This window comes from Gadus morhua, chromosome 11 (genome assembly GCF_902167405.1).
Source record: "Gadus morhua chromosome 11, gadMor3.0, whole genome shotgun sequence".
In the NCBI taxonomy this organism is placed as follows: Eukaryota; Metazoa; Chordata; class Actinopteri; order Gadiformes; family Gadidae; genus Gadus; species Gadus morhua.
The window spans coordinates 5,790,226-5,802,442 of NC_044058.1; positions in this window are offsets into that span (position 1 = coordinate 5,790,226).

Genomic DNA, 12,217 nt, shown 5'->3' on the forward strand with positions numbered 1-12,217 from the left:
GCTTACCCAGACTTCAACTCCCCCTTCACATTGCATACAGATGCCTCGGAGGAAGGGTTGGGAGCGGTCCTGTACCAGCGGCAGGACGGGAGGATGAGAGTTATCGGTTATGGCTCCCGAACACTTACCGCTGCGGAGAAGAATTACAGACTTCATTCCGGGAAACTGGAATTCCTCGCTCTCAAGTGGTCCATCTGTGAAAAATTCAGAGATTATCTGTTTTACGCGCCACATTTCACGGTGTATACAGATAATAATCCCTTGACGTATGTGCTCAGCACCGCCAAGCTGAATGCTGTGGGTCACAGATGGGTGGGAGAACTGGCCGACTTCAGGTTCAACATTAAGTATCGGCCAGGGAAAAGTAATGTGGATGCCGGACGCACTCTCCCGCTGCCCGCTGGACGTTGACCAGTACATCAGTCAGTGCACGGAGGAGTTGCCCCAAGAAGTCGTCACTTGCCGCCTGGGAAGGTAGCAGGGCAGCGGAAATGCAGGAGGTTGCTTGGGCTGCAGCCCTGGGTGTGGCACATGGAGTGGTTGAGTGTGGTACTCCCGATCCTTGCCAGCTTTTGACCATGATGAATTGGTTAAGGCTCAGCGAACTGATTCAGCCATTGGACCTATCTTCAAACTCAAGGAGACCAATGGGACATTGGCCGATGAAATTAGACAAAGTGCTAAGGGGACAACCAAAAAGATGATGCATGAGTGGAGAAAACTCCAAATCGAAGACGGGCTCCTGTACAGGAAGACAAGCCAAAGACGTCAGCTTGTCCTACCTGCTCAGTACAAGTCGCTTGTCCTACATCAACTCCATAACGACATGGGTCATGTGGGTGTGGAGAAGGTCCCGAACCTGGTTCGAGAACGCTTCAATTGGCCATATATGAAACAAGAAGTGGAAGATTATGTGACCAAAAGATGTCCCTGCCTAAAACAGAAGAAACCGGCCACTCAGGTCAGGGCTCCAATGGGCAGCATCACTACGACCTTCGCCCTTGGAGTTAGTTTCCATTGACCTCTTGCACCTTGAATCCAGCAAAGGGGGTTATGAGTACATTCTTGTCGTAGTTGATCACTTCACGAGATTTGCCCAAGCCTATGCAACTAAAAATAAGTCGGGAAAACGGCAGCGGAAAGAATATTCAATGACTTCATCCCTCGGTTTGGCTATCCAGCAAGACTGCATCACGACCAAGGCAGAGAGTTTGAAAACGAACTGTTCATACTCTGCAGAAGTTGAGTGGGGTGGGACGCTCCAGGACCACACCATATCATCCTCAGGGCAATCCAGCAGAACGTTTCAACAGAACTCTACTACAGATGCTGAGAACCTTGGCAGAAGATAAGAAGGACAGGTGGAAGGAACAGCTCCCACAAATAGTCCACGCGTACAACTGCAACGCGCCATGAGTCAACTGGATATTCACCATTCATCCTGTTGTATGGCCGTAATCCGCGCTTGCCAGTGGATCTGTTGTTTCGACTGAACAACAACGAGGAAGCACAGACCCCGAGAGGCTACGCAGAGAGATGGGCCAAGACAATGACTGAAGCTTATCGTATCGCCTCAGAAAACTCCAAACAGTCAAGTGCAAAAGGAAAGAAATATTATGACCAGCACACACGAGGTGTCGTCCTGAAACCAGGTGACAGAGTCCTGGTACGGAAACTTGGGAGAGAGAGGTGGACCGGGGAAGCTAAGAGCTTACTGGGAAAAGACTATCTATGTTGTGCAAGATCAAATTCATGATGGCCCAGTGTACAAAGTTGTTTCAGAGACTGATGCGTCGAGGACCCGTGTCCTTCATCGAAACCTTTTGCATGTGGTAAATGATTTGCCTGCAGACCTACCTCCAGCACAACAAAGGCGTTGGCACCTACAAGAGGGGGAGGAAAGAGAAGGTCGTCAACTATCTGCGATGGAGAAACAATCTGATCAGGCACGAATAAGGGAGACAGATTCTGAAGAAGAGGAAGACCCCCAGTATCGGTACTGGCTGAGAGTGCGACGTCGGAATGACCAGTGTTCTATTGATAAAACGCTCACTCAGAACCTCATTGCAAACCTGTTGGGACAATACCGACCCGTGACTCTTACCAGAACCCTGTGGTCAAAATACTTACCCACAATCCACGACCAAGTATTCTCCATGAGGAACCTGAAAGAAGAGCAGAGGGAGTTATGGTGGAGACATCTGGAAGTGAGATGGAAGAGCCCAAAGAGTTTGAGGGAGGAGTGGAGGAGTATGACTCGCTGAAGAGGATGAAACAGCTGTACCTGAAAGAAGAACGTGAACCAGGTGCTTCTCCATCACTAAACCTGACCCCACCACTGACAATCAAACACACACACTTAGGAGATCAGTCAGGGAAAGAGACCCACACACATGTTCACCTACTCAGAGTTAGGTCAGCCTTCATTCAAACCTCACACTGGCGTCAATACACTCACGGTCCCCACTGTACCTCCTGTGTACGTCCCATTTTGCTATTGTTCAAACCCCCACCAAACGTTCACTTACCCCACTTTCATGCCTTGCATACAGTACCTGCCTTTAGTGTAGGATAAAGGGGAGTATTTCAGAGTTTATGTTGTATTTCCATTGTATATATAGTGTATCTGTAGTGTGTTGGGTTACATAAATGTCAGGAGCCATTCTTTTTGTCAGGGAGCGTGTGAATGCCCATGAGAGATCACATTGATTTCAAATATATTTGAATGAATTGAGGTTGGAAAACCGGTTCATGGTGTTGCGAGCACAGTAGTAATTTAGCGTTACGAGCAGTAGGGGGCAGTATGAGGCGGGGCGCCGGTGGCCGACCGAAAGTTTGCGACGGAGTGGGTTGCGTTGCGGTCGTCCTCTTCCACGTGCTATCGGGAGAGGAAGGAAAGTGATGTGCCCGTGTCTCTGTTTGTTATATGTATTTCAGGTCGGGTATCGGTGCTTTTGAGTTTCGTGTGTTGATGTGTTGGTGTGGTGTGTCCTCGAGGTGTGTGTTGGTGTTGAGAGAGTTTGTGTGTGCGTGTCGGGACCTGTGTGTGTGCCGACGTTGGCTGCTAACGGCAGTGGCCCGGCAGCGGCGCGGGTAGCGGCGCGTGCTCATGTCCTCGTCCGTGGTCTGAATGCGAGTGTGTGTTTGTCGCGTCGGTACGAATGCGTGTGGTTTGTTGCTTCAGTGCGAATGTGTGGCTTCCTGTACATTTGGTTTAAAGGTCATGTTTTTATCATTGTTGAGTGTTGTGATTTGTGTGTCTGTTTGCTCCGGTTTGCAGGGAAGAGGAAACACAGTTAGTAACTGTTTTTGTGGCAAGGTTTAAACCTAAGAAAAATACTAAATAATATTGTGTTATGTGGAAGAGTGCAGATATGAGAATATGTATAGTGGATTAATGAAGATTGAGTAGATCTCAAATTGTGTTCAAGTGTGAACTGTTCAATAAATCTACTCTTTCCACGTGCTATCGGAGAGGAAGGAAGTGATGTGCCCGTGTCTCTGTTTGTTATATGTATTTCAGGACGGTACAACACTGAAAGAGCACCATTTACACCCTGCTACGCGGCCCGGTTCACGGGACCCGTAACACAAGCACATCCCTCAGGTACTGAATGTTCCACCTTAAGTCCCTCCACATTGGTCTTGTACCAATGTGCATGCACGCACGCGTGCACGCACGCACGCACACACACACACACACACACACACACAGTACAAATGTCACGACCAAAATACACAGAATATTCACAAAGCATTACGTCTCTTTCCTTCTTCTAGAAATCCAATATGTCCATTTAATCAATCTCTTACGTTCATCAAACCTTAAATTATCTCAATTTGATTTAGCCTTACACAATGAAAAGAGCAGAAGAAGTGGAGTGTGATTTGGTATGTTATTATTGGTGATGCTCTGTCTCTGTATTTGGAAGGGGCCTTGTGTTTGTGGCTCTAACAGACTGTGGACACCAGGGGTCTGTTGTTGGCCCCTGGTAGCTAGTGGCCCCATAGGTCGATACTCTCTGACCCCTGACTGCATTAAACCACACATGACTGACGCTTTTTGTTTGTATTCTCATTATTTGATCAGTTATGGCTTGGCAGTTGATACTGTAACTGGCGAGTAAATACATGTATTTAACCTTCCATAGCCGGATACTTCATAGCCAGAAATGTTTCGCTTAAACATATTTGTCTTCTTCAGAGAAGTAAATAAGAAGGTAAGGATTAATGTACAATTAATCCTCACAAAGGAGCTGTCCTCGTTAAGGCAACAAGCAGCTTTATAAACAACTCAACATAACAACACTGACATTAGTAGAAAATTATTTGATTGTCTTCACTCAATTCCTGGTGAAGGGAGCACATGCATAGAAGTACATCTCTTATTTCTTCACATTTCACTGTTTGTGTACGTGGGCTCAGTAGTTATAACAACTGGAAGTGAGAGAGTGGGCGTGAGCAGGTGGAAGAGAGTGGCAGGGTTAGGTGAGGGGACGAGGGAAGAAGAAGAAGGCATACAGTAAGTGAAATATAGAAGAGAAAATAAAAAGGAAAACTAAAACTAAATTGGAAAACTGAGACTTGTGTCCTACCCGGACAGCATTTCCAATAGTGCGTCTCGCCGCTTCTGTTATTTCTGTCCCTTGATTGGTTTAAAACCAATAGTTCTCGATGATTCCACCGTCTCTAATCATGATGTCGGGTTAGGTTGGAAGCAGCACTTTGTGCTTCTCTCCGTACGTAGCCTTGTTTGGCAGTTAAAAATGTGCTGAGTCAGAATGGACTCTTTCACCCAAGTGGAAAAAACAATACAAAAAAAAAAAGTGATGCTTTGAGGTGGTCACACCTCCACCTGACCCTGGATCAGGTTGTGGTGGCTACACCTCCACCTGAACATGGATCAGGTTGTCGTGGCTACACCTCCACCTGAGCCTGGATCAGGTCACTTCTGAGCTGCTGAGCTGCAGTCACGATCTTCCTCTGATGAGGTTGTGAGGTTTTGGACATCTCTAAAAAAGATGTAAATGTACAATTAATCCTCACAGAAAAGAATGTCAGGATTTCACCAGAAAGACACAGGGTTAAAGGAAATTACTACAAAGCACATAACTGAAGGTCGTTACACTAAAAAAGAATTCAGCAAAACATGTTTACTTCATCTAATTCATCATCTCCTTGTACTTTAATTAATTGTATGAATTATTTGTACATGATTTATATTATTATGTTTAAACACAAAGTAAACTCACTCCATGAGTGAGTCCTGCTGACTCTGTCTAATGATAGTTATGATATTATGACTCTAGGTATATGATTGTAGGCGTAGCCGTCTAGGCTTCGCCTTATGGGCATTGTCCCATGTGCGCTGTGCTTGCGCACACTGAAAAGTTCAACTATGCACAATCAACCGTGGGCACCGCCCACATTCCCACGGCACCGTGTATATACGGCGGCGCAAACCGCCACCCATCCTCCACGCTATTCTTTCAGCATTTGGAGGGTACAGCAGGTGGGAAACTAGATGGCTACGCCTACAATCATAGAACTATAGTAATAATATCATAACTATCGTTCTATTCTCATGTAGGCTACGCCGTCTAGCTCTCGCCTATGGGCTAACGGTGAAGCTGCGAGCGGAGCCAAATCACGTACTCCTGTTTGACCCCAGTCAAGAAACTTAAGTCAGCAGGGCACACAAGAATAAAAAAAACCGAGGATGTGCAAACACAACAGCTTAATGAAAAACGAATTCCTGCCTAGATCAAGTAAGGCGATGATTGTGAACGGGGCACTAGGGCTTTGACTTCGAACTTCGTGATTCGAATATAATTCGAATATCAAAAAAAAATAAAAATAATTCGAACGAATATTAGGCAGCCCTTAATATTCGAACCTGTTATGGGCAGGCCAAGAGGGAGAGACGTCGGAGAACCCATTGCAGTCTATTCATAATATTGTAATATCCACGGAAGAGGCAGTGAATGAAGTATTGATTAGACAGCGATTTATTAGAAAACTAATAAACAGTTGGAACACGCAAGACCGGTAACCATAGCAAACGCCTGTAAACAAACCTCGCAAAGCCCAATCCAGGGCTGAATCCGAATACTCATACTTATAGTATGCATTTTGTAGTACGCCACAAATATAGCGTGTCCGAATGCTCAGTGTGCATTGTGTAGTACGGCCACAGTATACAACGGTAGGTCACTACGTTACCAGACTACGAGTCTGGTAACGAACGAAGAAGTGATGGCTGACCCGACACTACCAACAGCGGCTTAGAAAGACGTCATAGAAAGCGGCGAAAAAAAGAGACATTAAAAAGAGTAAAAAAGTAAAGTAAGTAATTAAGTAAAAAGAAGACATTTTTAATTTAATAGCAACGGATGACAAGATGGAAAACAGGTAACTAATCAAGGTAATTTGTGCCGGCATCTGAGGGGAGACACGTCATCTTCCAAACATCCGGTGGAGTTACGGCGGTGTTCGGAAGAGTTCAGAGGCGTTCTACTACGCATAGCTGTAGACCGTTTAGGCGTTCTACGCATAGCTGTATACCGTACAAGTGTAGTACTGTCAAGTAGTAGACACTGAACATAAATAGTATGTACTAGGTACTCGGATTCAGCCCAGGTAGTACTGAAGGCATTTAATGGTCAAAATATTATTAATAAATATTCAAATATATTCGAATACTAATATTAATAAACAAACGAACTTCGAATATGATTTTTGGCCAAAAGTCAAAGCCCTACGGGGCACATAGCTTCCGTCAATGTTGCCTGTGTGTGTTTGTCTTGTTTGGCTATGTATTCCGTTACCTTCATACTTTTTTAAAATCATTTATCAACCATGTAATTTATCATGCGCGCTAACGCCCGTTTAAATACAATCTTGCAAGTACCCATCAATACAACGTTCTGTTTAATACATTTACCATTAACGTTGTAAGAAACTCTGGTCAACAGATAACGCTTTAGTCTTGGAGTTGACAGTAGGTTTATTAAACTGCGCATGCGTACCAACGGCACTACGTGTACCCAGTAGGGCTGTCAACGAATATTCGAAGTTCGAATATTCGTTCGAAAAGTATCCAAAAACGCGAATTCGAACGTGAAAATTAATATTCGAATGTGAAAAAACACTTCCGCGGTACAAGCGCCTCTATCTGCTTTGTGAATGAGCCTCTGTCTGTTCGCGATTTCCCTCATAATATTCGAATGTGAAAAAAACACTCCCGCGGTACAAGTGTAACAGACTAGTATTGTGAAGAGCGAATGTATTTTATCCCCTCGGGGTTTCCGTACTTGGATATAGGTATTCCAGCTCGGCTATGCCATTCAATAAGCATCCGAAGTAGAGCTCAGGGAGCTAGTAGTCTGGCTGGTGAAAGCTGCTATAACGCAATGTTCTCGGCAAAGTCCGAGACAGCTTTTTTTTCATGAATCCGAACGGTGCGTAGTGCTGGCCCTTTCGCTGGCATGGTGGAAGACGTAGGCGACATGCATATTTTTCTTTATCGATTTTAATAGGCCTTATCGATAAATGGTAACTTGGTAAGCAAAGCAAGGAACGTTACCACTAGCATACTTTGTAACATTCAGAAGCGGGCGTCTTCTTCAGATTACTATAGTTTGCGCGCTTGCAGGTGTGGTGGTGAAATGCAAGCGATACAAAGTTGTGGCTTTTCATGATTAGGCCTCCACGTTACTGGGCTGTTTATAGGATATATATATATCCCGCTAATTTGAACCATGGTTTTGTCGCATTATTGACATATTGACGGCAACTGCGTAAAATAGGCAACCAGATATTCGAATAGTTCGAATTCATGATTTTTTTCCAAACGAACATTCGAATGTCATTTTTGAGCAATTTTGACAGCCCTAGTACCCAGGCGGGACAGAACAGACCGTAGTCATGGGAGTAAATCAAACAATACATTACATCTCCCTTTTTACCAAAGAAAGGGCATACAATCTAGGAACAACTCAGAAACATGTTAGCAGCTTAAATGTCCTGACTTCATGTCAAATTAACCTTGACATCCATTTGACTTAAGTAAACAAAGTAACAAACTCTTGAACTTTGAATCTGATCACACTAACTTGGAAGTTAATACTTTGAACATTTGATCAGGCTAACTGGGAAGGAGAGGTTACCAGCACTTCACTTCCATAGGTGTCTTTACCACACCTTGTCCCTAACTAACTTCATGCACACAACTCATAAAGTCAGTCTGTCGGGCGGCTTGACCGCTCTGCCTCGCCTGGTGATGTACAGTTCACCTGCCCGGGCCTGAGCAGGGCTCAAGGGTTCTCTGGGAGGCGAGCAAGGCTGTTCAGATGGGGTAGGAGACAGCTGTTCCTTTTCAGCTGTCAGTTCCCTTTCAGCTGTCTGCTCTGGCGGCTCAGTCCATAACTCATTTCGTATCCAGTGGCGTGGACGGTTGGCGGATGGAGTGCTTGTGCGAAGATGTTGGCTGTTGCGGCGGTACTGTTTGTTTCCACTGTCCACTATATAGGATCGCGGAGCACTGTGCTGTCTGACTACAACCGCTGGGACCATGTGCGGCTACCAGGATAAGGCTGCATTCTGACCTCATCTCCAGGATCGAGAGCGACACAAGGTTTGCCTGCTCTCTTGCGGTCATAATAGTACTTTTGATTGTCCTTAGTCTGATCTAGCAGACGCTTGACTTTCAGTGGGTCATAGGCCGTTGGTGCAAGGAGCTCACGTGCCATAGGCAGCTTGTTGCGTGGCCTCCTTCCCATGAGCAGTTGAGCTGGTGAAAGGCCTACTGACTCGAGGGAAGTAGTCCTGTAATACAGTAGTGCAAGATGTTTGTCTGGTGCCTTGTTCCAGAGCCTCTTCACAGTTTGCACGGCACGCTCCGCTTCACCGTTTGAGTGTGGCGTGTTTTGGGAAGACGTGACGTGTAGGATGCTGTAACTCTTGCAAAAGTCTTTAAACTCCTCTGAGGAGTACTGTGGGCCATTGTCGGTCCTCATGGTTGCAGGGATGCCGTGCCTTCCAAACTGCGCCTTAAGTGTGTCTATGACAGTGCGACTGCGCGTGTCTCTCAATCCGTCCATTTCAATGAACTTTGAGTAGTAGTCCACAAGCAATATGTACTGTTTCCATTCGAATTCGAAGAGGTCTGATGCTACCTTCTCAAAGGGAAGGTTGGGTGTTTCCGTTGGTTTGAGCGGTTGTCTGGGCAGTTTATTTTGAAAATCTGCACACAAACTGCAGTTTCTGACTACTTCTTCAATTTGTGCACTCCTACCTGGCCAGTAGAGGGCTTCACAAGCTCGCTGTTTGCTTTTCACTATTCCCAGGTGTGATTGGTGTATGAGCCTCAGCATGTGCTCACGCATGGTGGGGGGTACTACTATTTGGAGTCCCTTGAAGATGAGTCCATCGGACAACGCAAGCTGGCTTCTCGAGTCCCAATATGGCTGAATCTGAACAGGCACCTGACGCCTGTGCTCTGGCCAGCCATACTGAATAATCTGTTGGATACAGCTGAGCTCTTCTTTTGTGCGTACTTGTAGTTCTGTATATTTCTGATCACTGACAGAGACAAAGTTCAGCATGGAGATGCACTCTAAGCCATCCAACTCTGGTGTGTTCTCCGATAGCTGTGCTCTGGACAGTGTGTCCGGGAGCTCCATGTCTTTTCCTCTTCTATACTTTACAGTGAGATCATACCACTGCAAGCGAAGATGCATTCTCTGAATCCGCATGGGTGTAGACAACAGGGATTTCTTGAAGATGTCTTCGAGAGGTTTGTGATCGTTGTACACTGTGACATGTGTTCCAAATATGTAATTGTGGAACTTAGTGCAGGCATGGACAATGGAGAGTGTCTCTTTTTCAATTTGCGCATAGCTCGTCCCTGCGTCAGTGAGTGACCTTGAGGAGAAAGCGATGGGCTGATCCTCTTGTAGCAGGACCGCTCCTAGTCCGCTGCTGCTGGCATCACAGAATAATACAACAGGCTTTGCAGGATCAAAATACTTCAGCACTGGGGGATGTTTGCACAGCTCTTTTAGTTTGTCAAACGCCTGTTGCTGAGCTGGCTGCCATGCAAACTCCACATCTCTCTTTAGGAGCTGGCGCAGCGGAGCATCCACTTCACTGAGGTTAGGGATGAACTTCGACAGGTAAGTAACGAAGCCCAAGAAGCAGTGGACACCTTCTTTATCCAACGGTGGCGACATGCCCTGAACAGCTTCCACTTTCGCTGGGTCAGGCTTCAGACCATCAGCTGTTATCAGGTGTCCCACGTATGGCACAGAAGGCTGGCGTATGTGGCATTTATTGAAGTTAAGCTTCAGGTTGTAGCTCGTAGCGTTCTCGACCACTCTGCGCAGAATTGCATCGTGTTCCTGCACTGTGGGGGCAGCTATAAGGATGTCGTCCATCACGCTTACAGCTCCTTCAATGCCCTCGAGCATCTGGTCCATGATGCGTTGGTAGATTTCAGGCGCGCATTTTATACCAAAGGGGAGTCTAAGCCATCTAAACCGACCTATTGGTGTATTGAAGGTTGTGAGGAAGGACGATGATACATCCAACTCTATCTGCAGAAATCCTGATTTCGCATCTAGGACTGAGAAGACTTTAGCACCTGGTATCATTGAGACAACCTCCTCTACGGTTTGCATGGGGTGAAGTTCTCTCTTTATGACTTTATTTAGGTCACTTGGGTCTATGCAGATTCTCACCTTGCCATTTTTTTCTACGGCGACCATGGAACTCACCCACTCAGTAGGCGGCTCAACTTTGGTAATGTAGCCACCTTCTTCTTTTTCATGCAGTTTCTCTAGTATCTTGCCTCTGAGAGCGGCTGGTTGCCTCCGTACAGGATGACCTACACCTTTTGCACCTGGTTCAAGCTTTATGGTGTATTTACCTGGCATGGTTCCAGTGGTCCGCGTCAGCTCTGGGAACTCAAGAAGTCCAGCAGGAACACGCTGTGTTTCAGCATTGTCAGGGTTTAGTGTGTAGCGCCTCTCTGCATCACTCTCCAGTAAGTCAAGGCGCACAATCAGCCCCAACGCTTCAGCTGAAGCGCCACTGAGCACATTCTCTTGAGCAATGTCCAAAATTTCAAACACTGTGGTCTCTTTACACTTTTTTGACTTGACTTGTAGATTAACAGCAGCTACAGGCTGCAGCCGGTGATTCGAGTATGAGCGGAGCACTGTCTCAGAGCGCTGCAGCTCACCTGTGTGGGCAAGCAACTGGTAGCTATTTAGAGTCAATGTGTTACACTTTGCGCCTGTATCAATTCTGAATTTCACTTCTTTAGACAGAATTTCCAATTTGACCACTCATTTATCAACAGTGGGGTCTTCGGGCTGCATCATATTTATGCTCAGCATTCCCTCATCATCTGTTGAATCTTGGTCCGAGTCAATACTCAGTGTTTACTGCACGCTTGTGGCACACTGCCATCCAGTGGTTGGGTTTGTGGCAGTAGGAACAAACGGAGCCTTTTGCTGGACACTTTCCTTGGTTCCACTTGTGCTGTGGGTCTTTTCCACACTTGGTGCAGTTTTTTGACGAGCTGACCGATGCTTGTTGTCGATAAGTAGAATTTCCTTTGTAGGGCATTGCCTTACTGGGCACGAATTGCTTCGGTTTAACAGACACTGCTGACATCTGTGAATCCTCTTCTCTAACTATTTTCATTTGTTTTTGTGATAATTCAAATTGCTGAGGAAGTTCTATGGCTTTATCTAACGTGAGGCTCTCGCCTCTTTCGAGCAGCCGCTCTTGGACCCGCTTCTCTCTCACTCCCGAGATTATGGCGTCAATTAGCATATCGTCAGGCTGAGGATACACGCAGTCCATCAGAATTAGCCTTACATCCTTCAGGAAGTTATCAAAACTTTCCGTCGGCCCTTGTTTTCTCTGTTTGAAACGGTGCCTGGCTATCCTCTCATTTTTTTCGAGGTCTGATATAATTTGCAAATTTGTCCAGTACCTTAGACGGATCTTGCTTTTCTCCGTCTTCCCAGGGCAGCGTCTTATAAACCTCCCTGCCTTGCTCTCCGATCCACGTACCTAGCCAGCCTGCCTGTTGTTTAGGCGACAAGTCGGAGAGGGGACCCTCAAAGACGAACGTTACGTGACTCCGGAATCTTGAAAACTCTTGATACAAATCTGAGGCGTGCCAATCTATTTTGGGATGTTCGAA